We start from the raw sequence: 18,368 nt of genomic DNA, 5'->3' as shown, positions 1-18,368 counted from the left end.
TTGACTCAATGTTAATGGCCTCATACGCTGGACTTCCAGGGGCAGATAAAAATTCTGAGATACCCATTATTCACCATAATCTGCCTCCTGATTTTTCCCCCTTGGCAAGCAGACTTTCAATTACACCTACATTGCAGGCGCCGGATATAAGTACAGAATTCCCTCTCTTAATTAATGATCCAATGGACTTCGAGGGTAATGATGCCCAATCGTTGATTAATATTGTATGTTCGGATAGGGTAAATACTGAAAGTCCATCTGTAAGAACTAGAGGGCAAAAAGCCAAGAGTAAACAAAATCACATAATTAAAGAGCAGCCTGTATATAAACATAGGGGTAAAGGCAGCCGAACTCACCATAAAACGGTACCGAACCCGTTGGGCCGAAAGGGGGGAAAGTGTGAGGGTCAGTCAAGTGTTGCAGATGTCCAGCTTAATGAAGAGAAGATTGAGGTTAGTGAAGAGGGTTTTTGGGAAAGAATGGAGACCCTGCTATCAACACTTTTAGGGCCAATTTGTGAGAAAATTAATGGTATTGAAGCTATGGTAGGTCTCATTGAACAACATATAACAAAAACCTCCTATTTAACTAAGATTACTCATGCTACAACACTTGCTTCCCCACCTGTATTTATTCCAAATGAAGTTGTGCCTGAATCTGCCCCATACACGACTAAGGGTGCTAAGGACAAGTCAGGGGGTACAGCTGTAGAGTGAACAGCTCCAAATAACTCAGCCAACATTATTAGGAACAACATTAGTAGCCACATTGATGGTGGAAGACGAGAACAAAGAGATAAACCATCGAGGGAAAATGGCGTAACTTTATTGGGAGGCAACGGGAAACGAGGGGATCAAACGATAGAACAGTTAAAGGGCCTACGTGTTCCAGAAGATCTTAAAGGTAACGCCATACCACCAGTAATAAATTTACCACCAGAATGTGGAGGGAAACATCGTTTACAACGCGGGGATTACATCGCGATGCCATTACATCGCGGTTTTTACAACGCAAGTTGTTACAACGACTTGCGCTAGATGGCGCTCTAGGACAAGGAATAGTATAATTTACTATCCAACACCTTCCCTACTGTACGTAGACTGGAGTTGGAATAGTAAATTATACTACTCCTAAGTCCTATTCCTTGTCCTAGAGAGCCATCTAGCGTTGTAAAAACCGCGATGTAGTGTACCGCGATGTAAATGTATGCGTTGTAACGTCATACATCCGAATGTGGAGCATATGTTACAGTTCTTTGCAATGACCCCAAATTACGGGAAGGGCAAACAGAAACTAATGAAACCCTCAAAAATAAAATCCTCCATTGGCTAACAAAGAATTGTGGTTTTCCAATATTAGGTGCAGAACAGATCATACTTACACAAAGAGTGGGATGGATAGGTCCCACAATGAAAACATTTGACGGGGACTGTGTCATAGTTAATTTTAGGTCACCAGATTGGGCACACAAAACTTTACTTAGTGCTCCCCCACCTTCATGTTGGGATTTCAACACAACTTTATTGCCACTTGCTTATTTCTATAGACACCTGTTGGTAAATAACTCAGTCACTGACCATATGACCCACCATCCTAGTAACAACTGGTTGCCCACGCTATCGGTAACCCGCCTAGTGCGACCCCCTTTACCACTGTATAATAGATTCCAGTGTTTGACCCAAATGGAGGACAATGATTGACATAAAGATGCAGTGGGGACCACCGATTTAGGGAGGATGGTAAGTCCCAGATTATCAAGAAGGAGAAGCGAAATAAGTAATATCCAATCTTTACATACGGACCCCATTATGATGGGTAAGAAAAATATAATCAAGGACACTGGCAACTTAACTGTTATAATATCTGCAGAGTCTTCAGTGGATGTGGATGTGCCCATAAATCCTAATAATTCCAAAGGAGTAAAAATGCAGGAAGGGTATACACTGACAACCTGGAATATCGCAGATCTTGGGAAAAAATTAGGTATGCCTTTTTGGCAGGACTTTATCACTTATGGTAGTGATATAATGTGTTTACAAGAAACGTGGAGCACAGACTATGTCACAGTCGAAGGCTATACATCCAATTGTTTAAATGCTATACCCTCTCCAATAGGTAGTGCAAAGGGTGGATTATTGATGCTTATATCCACTAAACTGATTCGGTGCAAAATCATAACTTATTCATCTATTGGCAATCATAGTCAAGTTTTGCGACTATCGTTTCCAAAGGGCAAGGATTTGGTGTTAATTAATCATTATAACAACAATTTCCATAAAGATAGGGGAGCTCCGTTAGATTCATTGGAAAAAGAGATAGATAGGGTACTGAAATTTTCTAGTAAACTTGCAGTTATTTTGTGGGCGGGCGATTTTAACATTCAAGTCTGCCCTGCTATATATACTAACTCATGTGGTTTTATGAAGGCCTATACTATTACAGTGGGGATCAAGGACGATATGCTACATTTTCCACATTGTGAATATGGTATGACTCTTAACACATTAATGGCAAAGTTTGACCTTGAGTTGTTAGACTGCTCCCGGAGAAAGGGCCATATCAAATGTCCAACATTTACTGGGAGGAACGGGAATAGTAATATAGACCATATCCTAATTTCGAAGAATAGTCTATATATGGACCTTTGGATATCAGAACAGGTGGTCAGCGACCACAATAGTATCTCTACAGTATTGCTAGATTGGGGCAACAGATTGACTAATACCGCTGATATAATCTTAGACATCCTCCCTGTTAGGCCAAACGGTATGAGAATTAAGTGGGATGGTGTGGACCCACATAAGATTCAAATGGATGTGGTCAGTATATGTAGAGAAAGTATCAACTACTGTCTTAGTGAAGAGGTTACCCCCGATATGTTACAAACTGAATTCTCTAATATAAATAACGTAATTAGGAGCATACTAACTAGAAATTCCAAAGGCCAGAAGCAGGATGGACCGAGGTGGTTTGATTCCGAATGTACCCAGGTATTACATAAATTGAAATTGGCACTGAGGACCAAGCCCCGTAACCAAATGCTTGTCCATGAGTTGCGAACTGACTATAAACAAGTTGTGTTGGCGCATAAAAAGGTGTTGAGATCAGACGCCTGGGATAAATTAAGTATGGCAAGTGAAACTAATAATACCAAACTTTTCTGGGAAATTGTAAACAGTCCTTTTTTAAAAGATATTCATATTCCTGAACTGACGTCTTATGTTAATTGTACGGAATGGATTGAACACTTTTCTAATATTTTTAACCCGGATAAGGTGCTCTTAAATTTTCCTTCAACTAATGATTTTACGTGGCCTACATTAGCACTGTCAATTAGTGTTGAAGAGGTGTGGGAAGGGATGGTAAATAGCAAAGGGGGTAAAGCACCGGGACCGGATGGTGTTCCGATTGATTTATACAAGGACGTAATGGACCTATGGGCACCAATTCTTACAAGGATTTTTAATATTGCTGCCTTGGGGAACTTTCCAACATCATGGGCCCAATCATTAATTGTCCCATTACATAAAAAGGGTTCGCGCTCCGAAGCATGCAACTATCGCCCAATATCACTACTGGACTCTTCAATAAAAGTGATGAGTAGGGTGCTTTTAAAAAGATTGAAAACATGGGCCGCAGATCTAAAAATACTAACTTCAGTTCAGTATGGTTTTAGGAAGGGCCTAGGGACCATTGAACAATGTTTAAATCTGGACCTACTTATTAATAAATATACAGTAGTGAAAGAGGGAAATTTGTTTTTATGCTTCGCAGATTTGAGTAGTGCGTTTGATTTAGTGGATCACTCCCTCCTTTGGACAGTACTGCTCGAATCGGGGGCCCCAAAAGAGATCGTGTTCTTTTTAGCAAGGGTATATGAGAAACTTTCCTGCAGCGTACGATATGGGCCTACTGGTGAGCGAACCCGTTTTTTTCTGTGCGAAGAGGTATTAGGCAAGGGTGCGTATTGGCACCTCTTTTATTCTCCCTTTTTATTAATCAAATAGCTATGGTTTTAAATAACATCCCGGCAGACGCACCAAAAATAGATAACACTGTTGTGTCGGTATTGTTGTATGCGGATGACGCTGTTTTAATTTCACGTACCTCTTTAGGCCTTCAACGGCTTATTGATGAATTTACTGATTTTATTAACGGTAGGAAACTTTTAATTAGTAAACTGAAGACATATACCATGATAAGTGGTAAGAAAATGAAGCCATCGCAGTCTTTCTTTTTAGAAGGCTCCAAGATTCAAGCTGTTAAGACTTTTTGTTATTTAGGCATTAGCTTTGATGGTAATGGCAAATGGATAGTGAGCAAGAAGACATCAGATACAAAATGACTAGGAATATTAATGGCATTTTTCGTTTTGCTACGAAAATAGGGGACCACAGAATAAAGGATATGGTAACTATATATAATGCAAGATGTGTTTTCTCAGCCTTGTATGGAGCTGGATTGTGGGGTTATTCCTCTACAGTCCAACTCCAAAAAGATGAAAATAGTTTCCTTAAACGGATGCTGTGTGCTCCGGCCTCATCATCAACTGACCTAATACATCAAGAAACTGGTCTTAAATATGTATCAGATTTGGCTGCTTTACGTCCTTTATTATTATGGCGTTCAATCTGGAATAAGAAGGAAACTGAGTTTACACAGTCCATAATTAGAGATTGCCTCAAACTAGATTACTGCTCCCGCATTCCATGGTTGAATTATATTATTCATTGGTATAGCATATTATTTGATTTTATTACTTCTAAGGAGTCAGATTACGCAATACCGTTCTCCAAAAAAGAAATAAAAGATTTGTTTCTGTCTTACAAGGGGGAAGAAAGAAACAAATTGCTTAGGACTCAAAAGACCTCTGTATTTTATAGGCAATTAGATCCCAAAAGTGGGCTCCAGATGTATTTGGTGGACGTGTCCAGACGTTCACATCGATTTGTATTAGTACGTTTAAGGTTGGGCATTGCCCACCCTCTTGTATCCTTCCCCACAATTGGGGCAGGTTCTAATACAAAATGCCCCTGTGACAATGTTTCCAAACAGAGTTGCCGTCATTTTTTGTTATTTTGCAAATTTTATGTATTTTTAAGGAAATTTTACTGGAAGCCTATCCTTTTAAAATATAATATTCACTTAACAGTTGATGCTATGAAATTATTATGTTCTCTCGAGAGCCCAGATGTTTGTTTTCATGTCGCACATTTTATATTGAAAAGTAGAGCTGCCAGGAAATCCATATTATTATGAAATACTGTGAAAATTGTGTTTGGTTATGGCCAAATTTGCACACATGCATAAGTCACCTTACTACAGTGAGGGAATACCCTACTTTGTTGAAAATCAAAGTTGATTGTGCTGTAACTAAAACAATGAAATTGTTACAGAATGGTAAAGAGATATATATTATAGTGATCATTTTATTTTATGGCCAAACATGCACTTACGCACAGGTCATTTTCTTTTTGCATCATATGTTATATTTAACTTTTAAATTGATATTGTAATAACTGTTTATTTATTGATGTATTTATGTATAATAGTGTATCACCATTTTTTTAAAGGCTGGTTCAAGAATAACTTCTTTTATAAACTGTTTAAGGTCATGCGAAATAATATTTTATTGTATTTTACTGTTTCGCTTATATGGTTGTATCACTACAAACCGAATAAAAGCTGTTTGAACTGAACTGAAATAAGTAGGGCTAGTGATCAGTCATGTTAAGTAAATTGTTTAAAAATGGTTATAATACCACCTAATGTGGCAAAGGCTACCATATATATGGCACATAGAGACTGATCAGGAATAGCACGATAACTAGATTTTGTACTACTGGGCTGGACATAGACATTACCATGCTATAGTCCCACAATTTGAACCATGTCATTGCATTCCTGAAATATATTTAAAGGTAATATTTGAGTGGTAGGTCATGCTGAATCTAGATGATTTACTTTCCTTGATATCAGAAACCTTTGATAATATAACTGTTATTTCATGACTTGTGTAGTGGCATTTCCCCATCTATAATGAGAGAACTTTATATGATATTATCATTACTGCCGGCTGCTGCCTGTGTATGTAAGACTGGTATAACCTGTCTGCCATCTGATCCTGCATGCTCTATGCAATAGCACTGATTAAGGGCAGCTTTGCTGATTTCAGCACGTGAATGTGAGATTTGGAAGCATTTTTATGTTTTTATACCCCATCCCTACCAAGTAGATTCTCTGTCATAACATATGACTGAGAATTTACTTTGAAGAGGACGGGTTGAATAAATGAAGGGTTAAATATGGTATATGCCTTTTGAAAAAGGACAGGGAGTAAAACATTGCATAACTAGATGTACCTGCCTGCGATATAGCTCTTTACTCAATTTTTAGTTCAATAATGAAAACTGCTGTCTCTGGATAAATGAAAAACAACAGTTGATGGACAGAATGCAGAACAATGTCATACATTCACCCCAGTACAGAGATCTGGGCCTAAATCTATCGTTTTTTTGCTCACCATGCCATTCCAGTTTGAACCCAGCCATATGCAAATCAGTCTTGACCCTGTACCTCATGGGAACAGTCCAGCCCGAACTGCCAAGCCAGGTCCGCCCTGGACTGGAAACAAGCATCCTAGGACCGGTTTTGGGGTTTCACCCCTCTTCAGCCAGGATAGCTTGATTCCAGTGGCATGGAGAGCACGGGACTCACGTCTGAGCATACCCGTCCCACTCGGGGTGACAAATGCAAAAACAACAGTTGATGGACAGAATGCAGAACAATGTCATACATTCACCCCGGTACAGAGATCTGGGCCTAAATCCATCGTTTTTTTGCTCACCATGCCATTCAAGTTTGAACCCAGCCATATGCAAATCAGTCTTGACCCTGTACCTCATGGGAACAGTCCAGCCTGAACTGCCAAGCCAGGTCCTCCCTGGACTGGAAACAAGCATCCTAGGATCGGTTTCGGGGTTTCACCCCTCTTCAGCCAGGATAGCTTGAATCCATTGGCACAGTGAGCCCGGGACCTACGTCTAGGCATACCCGGCGCACTTAGGGCGAGAAAGCAAAATACACACATTTGATGGACGGAATGCAGAACAAATCAAAACATTCTCCCCCAGTCAAAAGATCTGGGTTAAATCCATAATTCTTTTGCTCACCATGCCACCCCAGTTTAGACCTGGCCATATGCAAATTTGATATAACTCTACAATTTTGTACTGTAGAATTGTTATTTCTATCACAAGAGATAGCGTTTAATTGGTACCTGTTGTTTAAACATGAAGGTTATTATAGGGCTATATATCACACATGTGCACAGAAACTAGGCATCTCTGCATCAGACTCTGTCTGCCAGCTTATGTATATTACACTCGTAAAACTGAACAGGCACTGTCGTAGCCTCATCCAGAACCTTTTTAACATCCATAGCTATTCTGACATTTTAACCAGGCCTTCTCTGCCTTTTATTTGTGTTTATGTCACAGAGACAGTGTATTTCTGTTGCTTTTGTTCTCTCTCTTCGAGAGATGCGTCGAGATTTCGCTTTCTGTGCAAGCATGAAGACTTGCTCGCGGCTGCCGGTTAATGGCTGGATGCCGCACATGCGCATAAGATTGAGGCGTTCCTGTATCAGTATTGGTCCCTCTACACATGCGCACTTGAAATTGGAAACGGGACAGGCACTGACCTAGCCCCCTTTGATTATCCTCTCACCTGCAGCCACTTTGATTCCTCTGACTATAAAGAGAGCGAAGACCTCACCGTCTACACCTCCGGTCTTTACTCAAAGACCGCCCCGGGGTACCGACGGATAGGTAGGTGCTACAGCTGCTCTCGCTTCCCTGTTTCGAATATTTACCTTGATCTAAATATACTGCTACCAGCATACGAAGCAAGCTTTACAATAAGACTAGTATTTTTTCTTTTTCTTTGTTTGTTTACTATCACTAGTCTCTTTATTTTTCCTAATATTAGGAGTCTTATAAATTAAGTCTTAGAAATGTAGTAGTCTCCACATATTAGCGAGTCTACCTCTTTGCACGCTGCTTCTTCTTTTTTGCATTTATTGGACAGCCAGTGATTTCTTTTTAAATCGAGCATACCGTACCTCTAGACTATCACTGAGCCATGGTATATTTAATGCTCAGACCATGACCATTTTGCAGTTCACTTGTTTCACAGTACATGGGCTTTTCCTTGGTTTTAAGCTATGCTTTATGAGGAGGCATCATTCAGGTATGACAACCAGCGACCTGTTGTGTTTTTCTCTTCATTTTTTAACCAGAGCGGGGCCCCTTTCCCTGAGTTAGGACCAGGTTGAGGTGAGGGCAACACCCAATTCTTATGGGTAAGTGCATTTTGATTTATTAAATTAAATGCTTAAACAGCATTATTATATGCGTTTTTGAGTGTCATTCAAGAGTGATGACATATTGCAGAGTCTTTTCTAAACATCAGGTTGCTTGTATTTCTCAACTACTTTTTATGTCCCTAGGTACCCGGTTCTGATATCTCTTGAACTGACCGGTGCGGTAGGATTATTTGATTCACATAAAACTTTTTTCAATTTCTTTGTCACATTTTGTCACTGAACCACAGCAGTATCATAGGTCCTGATGAAAGCCCCGATACTTTTTGATCAGAAAAGGGCAGAAACATGTCGACCACATTGCTATGGACATTAGCATAATGACAACTTATTTGTGCTAGATTGCCATATTGCTTTTTAAACATGACAGGGGTACTCTACCGAATAAAGAACATTTGAGTGCCGCTAGCCATTTTTACTTACACTCTTATTATTTAGTACTGCTGACCTTAGGATCCCCTTCACTAATTTATGGGTATAATGTCATCTTTGACGAAATCTCTTTGAGATCTGACAATAACCCTCTTTGGTTGCATTTTCTCTGTACGTTACCAGATCGCTATTCCATGAACTGGTTCGTCATATTGAGATGCACAGACCCAAATGATGACAAACTCACCACCTTAAGTGATTGATGGGTCCTGTCTTAGAAGGGTTCTCTGTCAAAGAGATGTCGGAGTAAGGATAGAAATACTTTCGCTTGTTAGTTATTTTTGACTCAGCTTGAGACCCGGGTTGTTACAGTGTTTAGCATATGCAAATCAGTCTTGACCCTGTGCCTCATGGGAACAGTCCAGCCCGAACTGCCAAGCCAGGTCCTCCCTGGACCAGAAACAAGCATCCTAGGACGGGTTTCGGGGTTTCACCCCTCTTCAGCCAAGATAGCTTGAATCCAGTGGCACAGTGAGCCCAAGCCCGGGACCTTTGGTGGTTGTCACAAATCCCTGGCGGCAGCAGCGGTACCATGAAGGTCCGACCACCCAACTTGTTATAGAGTGGTTGGATCACCGTTAAGGGAGCAGCCACACCGCCACGGTGGGTTTGGTGGTCCATTGGACGGCCAAGCTCAATATAAGGTCCTAAATATATTTTCATAGGACCTTTTATGTCTCGCCTACCAGGCAGCTTATAGCTGTCTGTAGCAGGAAGGCTCTTAAAAAATGTAAGTGGGTATAGAGCCCATCCATTGCTGTCATTTGGTTGGTTTTATTGTCACTCTCATTTGCCTGTTTCTTACTTAATGGCTTGCCTTACTCTTCTTGTGTTTGTCCATTGAAGCAAAGCAACTATACAATTCTTTAGATAAGCTGACGTATCATTACGCCGCCCACATTTAGGATGCTACTTTTTTCTGTTTCATAATGCACTCTATGAGAGTGCATGTGTTTTCTTGCTCTCTCTCTCTTGTGCATCTTCCTCTCCCATCAATTACCCGCCACTGTTGATTCATCTACGTCTGCACCCCACTCACTTCTTTGTTACTCCCCCAACCCCTGGTGGTCCATTAAAAAATGTTTTAATGTGAATGTTTTTAGAGGGCCCAGCTTCTGCAATTTGCTGCCAGGTCACTCCTTACTCCAAAGTTATACTGGTGGTCACATCATCACTCCTTTTCTTTCTTTCTTTTTTTTTGCTGAAGCTGGACAACGTTGACAAAAAATATTGGCAGAGCAAATAGGTCAGCAAGGAGATAACTATTGGCTTTGCCATTGCTTGTTACTAAGGGCTCTATTACGAGTATGGTGGTTCGTAGGACTGCTGTTCTCGTGAGGGCGGTCCAACCACGATACACTTAGGGCCCACCAGCAGTATTACTAGTGTGGCAGGCGGACCAAAACAGGACCACTGCGACCACTGGGGATCCAGGATCCCACGGCAGATGCGCAGCAGTCAGAGACAGAAATATTCTGGTGGTGCCGCAGCGGCACCGCCGAGCATATTTCGAGGTGCCTCTCCACTGTCATTTCCATGGCAATGAGCCTGCCATAAAAAGCTAGGCGGAGAGGCAAGAAAGGGGGCCCAGATAGGGCCCTCTGCTGCTCATGGGCCTGGGGTGCATGCTGGGGGGCACATGTAGTGCCCCCATGGGTTTGCACCCTAAGTTCCTGCATGGTGTGGCATGTATGCTCTGACAGCAGCGGTCTGCATGTTAGTCTCCTCTAAAAGCCTAACAGACCACAGTTGTCAGACTGCCGCAACACCGCCCGCCAGAATAGGATTGAACTCCTAATCGGGCGGGCGGGCGCACCACGACTTTGGCAGTCCTGAAGTTGATCTCACTGCTGTAGGACTACCACAGTCGCAATCAGGCCCTTTAAGTTTTGGATCAGCATGTATTCACAAAATAGTGTGTACCCGAGTTACTCATTCATTGTCTGTCTAGCAAAGCTGCTATTCATGATTGCCTAATATATCTGAAAAATAAGTCATTGTAGAATTATAATGGAAATAAGTAAATGCAAGACTTATCCCAGATTCCGTAATGTTGGGTAAATATTGACATGTATTTAAGATTCCAAATATATCTATTACGCTTTGACCAAAAGGAACCTTATTGAAGTAGTTATAACATTTTTCATATGTGTTCAAATTTGGATAACAATAATCTCTGTCACTCAATTATTCCTCTGATACAGTTTGTTCTGCTTCAATAGAGGATCATGCAAAATGCATGCTGTAGGGGAATAAAGTGCTTCTGGCTCAGTCAGAGCATCCCTCGTGGTACCTGCAAAACAACAGATTGTGAGAGTTTATGATGCCAAAGCGATTGTAACGATAGTAATTATATTAAGAATCATAAAAAGAAGTTTATCAGCTCTATTGCGCATTGTGCTGTCACTCTCAAAAGTACCACTGCATTGTTTTATCCTCTTGCACTCAACAGGGAGTTTGAGATGGCTTTGTATCCATGCAGGATAGGTTGCAGTCAGCGGCGGCTGGTGACATTTGAAAGTGGTGTGGCGTAAAACAACTTAAGGGGGGATCAGGGGTTTATCCCCCGAGAAAAGTTTGAAAATAAGAGTGGACAAATGGTGCATTTTCAAGCAAACTTGAGGAAGCAGGAAGGTTAATAAAGCAATACGATTGAAATTTTTATCATTTAAGAAATTGCCAATTTTTATGAGTTATAGAGGACAATCTTTGTGTATTTTACCAGCAGTGTGCTCGTGCTTTTACTAAATGGCCTGTCAGCACTAAGTCTTCCCGTAACTGCTTTTCAACAAAGAAACTTCAGTCTGTTCTTGTTTTCCTCAGAAGATCCCTCAGTGTTCTGGTCTGTTTTAATGTAATTTCTAAACCATTTTAATATGCAAAGTGAGAGTTTCCCAATATGTATCTTATTTCATGGTTATAACTGCTTTATTAAATTCACAATAAAGGGTCACTCAAAGTCTCACATATATGGCCTTAAAATGTCACACATAAGCAAACCCAATCACTGGAAATGTCACACATAAGCAAACTGGAAACTTGGCAGCTATGAGCAGGCAAGGGGGGGCTTCTAGAGAAAGACGGAGAGAAAGAGAGGGGGGTAGAGAGAAGACAATCGGAGAGAGAGAATGAATGGATGGAGGGAGAGGGAGGCCGTTTGAAGGTCCTTGATATGTTCTTCCATCCCACAGAGGGCACTGGTCCATTGCCAAGTGGAAGCACCGAAACTAGCGAAGAGTACAGTAAGTGCACCTTCAGGGAATGTAGCGTTCAGCGCTCCTTCGTGCTTGTCTTTGTGTATAGTTAGATACGAGTTTGTTACTCAGGAAACTGAAATCAAACCATTCATGCGTGCAGCTCATAGAAACAATCTGCCGTATCGTGAAGAATAATAAAACGAGCAACACCTATATTAAAGTTGCACTAAACGAATCATGAACAAAAGACAAGATAAGACCACAATTAAACTCCACAACGACGGGCTGCCCATGGTAGTGGCTGAGGGGTTTCCTGTGCTCCAGGAAGAGCTAGGTGCGGCTGCTGCTGTATGTGGAAATGGAGTGTAGGCAGAAAGTAACTAGTGAGTGGGTGAAGGGAGAAAACACCAAAAGGTCAAGAGCGCAGAAGAAGCGCTCTTTCTGAGTGCCAGTCTGCCACATTTCCTGCCATTATGGCCGCCCGAAGCACTCTGGGCACGGTTTCTGCAAGTCAGTAAAGACATTATTACGACTATTTACTCAGCACGGACATTCCCAACTATTTGCTTAATATATAGCATTGCACTTGCCATAAAAACCTCTTGCGCTTAGAATCGGTCAGTGGACATCAAAGCATTCAGCAAAGCACAAATATATATAAATCAATAATATTGCACACTTCTGTTTGCGAATACACGAACACGTATACTGATACATATCTGTGTGCTCTACTTACACATGGATAGCTATGTAAGTGGTACACTTGCTGCTGAGCTGTGTGATGGTCTGTCGTTCACAAACTCGAACCTCGGCATGGTCGACTTAGCCTTCCACTCACGTGTGGTCTATAAATTGAGTATCATTAAGTTGGCAAAATAATAATATGTTTTATAGCGCTTTGGTGTGGTAGAAAATCGACGCGAAGCGCTGTATAAATGATTTTAAGTTCATTAATCCAGAGATATTTATTGATATGCCTTTACACACCTCTCGCCACACAACAGTTCACATACCTCAGGTATATTGCCACAGTCAGGCGCGCAACACCCGTTGGACTCGTGTGTGGCAGCCCGGGATGAGACAGCTTCCCGGGCACACACACAGCCGCACCCGAGCACTTCACAGGTCTTTAAAAGACCATTTGCATGTTAATCAGGCCTTGCTGTTGTTTCACCCCTTCCAAGAGCCCCTGCAGCTCCACTCTGCCTATTGCTTAAAGATTCAGCCCCCCCCCGAAATTTGGCTCTAGTTGCGCCTCTGACTACAGTATACAACCATTGTTGCGCAATTTTACACGGCGTTCCAATCCATGCATACAGAAACCCTGTAAACACAAAGATTTATCATCACTCAAGTTAATGTTTCTCATTTTATCAACAATGTAAAAAGCTTAAGTGGCCCTGTTGGATTCGAACTAGCGAAATGTATGTCACGCCGACCTTGGGCTGCAGAGGCATTAGACCGCTGAGCTACCGCTCCAGCATATACACGCACAGACGCTATACATATTTTAATAATACCGTTCTATGTTACCCTGCTCGAGAACACTGGTTTGGTGTATATTTGTGCGAGATGTGGTCACAGTAAGAAACATGAATGCACGGACTGCATAGCTTAAACTAACAGCTACGGAAAGGAGAGCAGCATAACAGGACTCTTGTGATCTTATTTAAAAAGAAAATTGAAAACTTAAACGCACAAATCTTTCTAAAAAATAATATGTCCAGCTAGGTCAAAGTCCGAATCTAAATGCAGCATCTGGAAATACGTCTGGTGGATAAATTGTCCATTGAGGCAGTGACAAGAGTTATGATTTCCTCAAACGGTGTGATCTGTGCCATATTTTTCCCTCCCTGGGTACAGGAAGCTTGGAATATCAGGTCTTAAGATGAATGCCAGTAAGTTAACGGTCTGTCGACATGTCCCTACAAAAGCTCACTGATAATACTTTGGGGAATCAGCATGGCACACCTGAAGGGCATGGGTCGAGGACTGTCAGATAAGCCTAGTACGGGGAAGAAGAAAATGAAAGAGAACTGTAATGTTGACAATGGGGGGAGGTGAAGAAAGACATGGTTGGGGGGGGCAAATAGAAGAAGGGAGCGAGAGAAGTAAGAAAGGAGATGTACGCAGGAGAAGGAAAAATGGGTAGGGAGAGAAAGATACAGAGGAATTGGAGGATTTAATGGTGAAAGTACTGGAAAAAGGAAACGTGGAGAAGGAAAGTTGGACGGAGTAAAGGTGCAAGAAAAAGTGGAAGGAAGAGTGCTAAAAGGAAGATGCAAAAAGGGTGAAAGGATGGACAAATCAACAGGAGAATTGAATAACTGAATGTACAATAAATGAATGAATGGAGGGGTGGTGGACTGAATTAAGTACGACGAAAGGGAAAGAAGAAAATGCTGGTGGATTGGACTCTTGTAGGGAGGCTCGAGCTTGCCTGTTTGATGCCATGATAGCCAAGGTTTATAACAAGGACCTAACCCAAGCACCTGCAGCGCAGGGTTACTCCCAACCCTGTGGGAGGCCACCAATCAGCCTAATGCCAATTAAAATCTGTGAAATACCACCCCTGTCTAACTGCCCTCTCAGGGGCCTCTCTCTCTTTCCACAGCGTGCAGCCTCCTGTCTAACTCCTCTCTCAGGGGCCTCTCTCTCCACAGTGTGCAGCCTTCTGTCTAACTCCTCTCTCAGGAGCCTCTCTCTCCACAGCGGGCCACCACGTGACCCTTCTTCATATTTTGCAGGGGCCCGATCATGTTACGTTACCAGTTCATAGCAGGGGTATTTTCATTTTCCAGCTATGCCCTTGCTGCAACCATTGTTTCCCACCCCAGCAGCACTAACCCCACGACATACCCCACAGTGTAACTGGCAGTGCGTAGATGTTAGCGAAGTGTACTAAGTGCGATCCCAGCAGGATACGGCACTTTATAATGAACTTGAGGGGACAGGACCCAGCCTCACCCACTCACAGCAGCCCTTGAGCTTTAGGATAATTTCAGAGACTATCAGTGGCAGTCCAGCTGAATGTATGTCAGCGCAGATGGGGGTGGGGGCCGAGGGAGAATAACATTTTGAAAACTTACCTGACCGCCTCTGCTCCTGGTCCGCGTTGGCACCTCTTCAGGAACAGCACTGCACTGGAGTGGCAACCCCTCAGCCAATCCTGGCGCTGCTGCAGCACCAGGTTTGGCTTAGGGCACGGTTATTCTTCGCCCGCCGCATGCCCATTAGGAGACCGAGGGGCTCCTAATGGGCATGCGCAAGCCAGTGCAAACACAGTGCGCATGACTGGGCACGGGCGAAAAATTCGCTCACCTTCCCCACTCATGCGCACTTGTGCTGCTGCCTGCCCCTGGCTGGTCTGACAATGCATGTCAGTCAACATGATGCAGGACCGCCCACCCCCTTCAGATTCTGAAGGGGTGGGCGGTCCGACGTCATGCTGACTAACATCATTGTCAGTTCTCCCTCGGCGTCTCTGAACTTAAGTAAACTGAGTCAGAGACGCTGAGGGAGCTGCGGGCGCGGGCGGGGGGCCACGCCCCAATGGACGCACCGCGCCTGGTTGCAGTCTTGTCTGAGTAGTTCTAAACAAGTCTAACAGTCTTGTAAACGGTCAAGCAAATTGAGGCAAAAACAAGAACGGCCTATTTGTAGTACTTCTAATCAAAAGTCAACTTTCAACCTTTCACAAATAGTTCTTTAAATGTCGTTCCCAAAAGTAACCACAACTATAAACAATATATTTTGTTCTTTGCTTAAACTACAAAACATTTTTGATTTGTGCAGCATTGAGATTGTGTTTGTGTGCGTACGTGCATGTAAGCATGCATGCACATACATGTGTGTATGCGTTGTAGCTACTTAGGTTGAACCGGTTAATCACAGAGGGGCTGATTACGATGTCGGACACTGTATCCGTCTGGAATCCCCCGACCATAGGTCGCGGTTCCCACCTCAAAATTTGGAGGTGACTGCCCATAGGGACGGTCGGAAACATCCTTTTCATTATGGCAGCTTGTGCGGTGGGCAGAAAAGGCCCGCAGCACCAGCTGCCATAGTGAACTGTATGTTTGAAAACATTCCTGCACCGTGTGGCAGGCACCTCATAGTGCCTGCCGCATTGTGCAGGGATGTTTAGGGGGGCACCAAAGGTGCCTCCAGGCCCCATGGCTAAGGGCCAGGGGGAAGGGGGCCCTGCTAGCAGCCCCTAAAGTCATTTTCCGACAGCCTTTCAATGTCCGAAAGGCCGACATGGAAAGGCTGTCAGAAAACGACATCATAATCCTGATGGTGGAACCACCGTCATTAGGGGATTATGTTATCTTTCTGATGCTCTGACGGGCTCAAGGAGCCCGTTGGAACAGCAGAAGATGGTCCCTCCGCCCCATACCTCCAACCCCGCATCATAATGCCGCAGGCGGACCACATGGGCAGATGTCGGTGGGTCAGACACAGACGGCACGTCATTGTCGGACCCACCAACATCGTAATCAGCCCCATAATGTTTGAAATGTGGGTTGTTTCCAATGGTGTTGTGGGTGTAAGTGCATCCGTTATTCATATCAGCTTCTGAGCCTCCCTTCCTCTGCACCAATGAGAACATGGCTCATGACTATCACAGAGGTAAATGCACACAGGAGACAGTTCAATGTAATTCCGTAGCTTTGGTGGGACTTAAAGGAAATACACAACTCAACCAAGCGGATGGAGGATCTGGCCTCCTGACATCCGGTTTTGTTCTTCTACTCATGTGATGGAAGCAACTGTGTAATAAACTATTGTGGAAGTATTGTTGAGACCATTACTTCATTATGCATGGAGGGCTAACCGCACATCACTTGCCCCTCATCCCGGCACTAGTTGGTCCCATTTGTGAATCAGCACCTGCATGTGGGGAAAAACCATCACAAATGTGTGTGTGGGAAAAACCACACACACATTTGTGATGAGTACTCTGCACTACTGCACCTAGCATAAAGTGGCTGTCTTGATCTAGGTCCTAGGACAACCAGAAGTTATTGGGCATATTTCTTGGTCAGTGCTAACCTTTATCACTGCTATGCCAGCAACCCGGGCACTATTGCACGCTGAATGGATAAACAAATAGGGCATGATTAAAAACATTTAGTTGTGACCATCTTGTAGTACTAATATCATACTCTTAGAATTCTGGTGTAAGGTAAGACTCCTGCAATTGTAAGTCACACCTACTCACAGCAAAATCCTTGTGAATCAGGCTTGTAATATCTTTGTACCCTAGCTCAAGATTTATTCCAGAAGGTGGTAATAGGATTGACTCTAACTTCAGTATAGCATAGCCTCAACACTCAATAATACCAATCCCTAGAAAGAACTATACCCTATCAAAATGAACAGATCTTTATTTACATGTAGAAAAGTAGGCCAGTTAAAAAAAAACTTGAAAATAATACAGAGGGCCCAAGCACCTTTTCTGGCTGAGATCAAACGCATGTCAAATAGTGCTATTCGACCCAGAGCTGTAACTCCCTTTTATGACATAATATTAAGATAAATAATATTGACATACAAAAATATTGTTAAATGTCAAGAACACAAATATCTCCATCCTATATAAAAAAACGGAAATACACAAATATCAACTACAAAAAATATAGCCATAAAAAATATATAAAAATATCATAGTATCGAAAACAAAACTAAAGAAATACTAAATATCATATACACAGTAAAACATAAGAAACATTACCAAAACAACAACAAAAATATTGTCAACAAGATAATCACTAAAATAATTCAAAGTATATGTTTCCTTGTTGTTCTCCAAAATTAAATAAACATATATATGGATTAAACATAGATGAATAGCAAAATAATAATTAGCATTTACCATATAAGGCACAAAAAAAAACAAAATGTAACTACTAACCCAGCAACCGATTAAATTAAACCAGAAAAACAATTAGAAACAATAAAGAAATAGAATAAAAAGCTAATATAAATGTGCAACTAACTGCTGCTGATGAAGATACCACGGCTGGAAAGCATCACTCTGCACAACTGAAGCTACAACCTAAAAGGCTGCAATGTCCTCCAAAAATAAAATCCTTACATTTGCAAAGTACACTCTGAATTATAACACAACAAAATTAACTACAGAAGAGTAAATATTTCAATACTCACAAATGAATAATAATTAAAATTATGAATCCAAAACACACGTATCAAGACTGCCAAAAAAGCACACCAAACAACGTAAAAAGAAAACCAACCCACAAATCTATTGCAAAATTAAATTACTGCAAAGACAAAATGAAATGTAAGTATAATAAAATGAAATACAGTTCCCAAAACAAATTAATAAATAA

The 18,368-nt window shown here is 42.1% G+C and overlaps 1 protein-coding gene across 2 annotated transcripts in view; it reads left to right on the top strand.

The window, feature by feature from the left end:
- The window catches only part of SIM2 (SIM bHLH transcription factor 2), a 484,182-nt gene that overhangs the window by 133,285 nt on the left and 332,529 nt on the right, over positions 1-18,368 (top strand). The window lies entirely within an intron of this gene.

This window comes from Triturus cristatus, chromosome 8 (genome assembly GCF_964204655.1).
Source record: "Triturus cristatus chromosome 8, aTriCri1.1, whole genome shotgun sequence".
NCBI lineage: Eukaryota > Metazoa > Chordata > Amphibia > Caudata > Salamandridae > Triturus > Triturus cristatus.
Note: the sequence above shows the minus strand (reverse complement) of the source record. Positions and strands in the feature narration are given on the sequence as shown.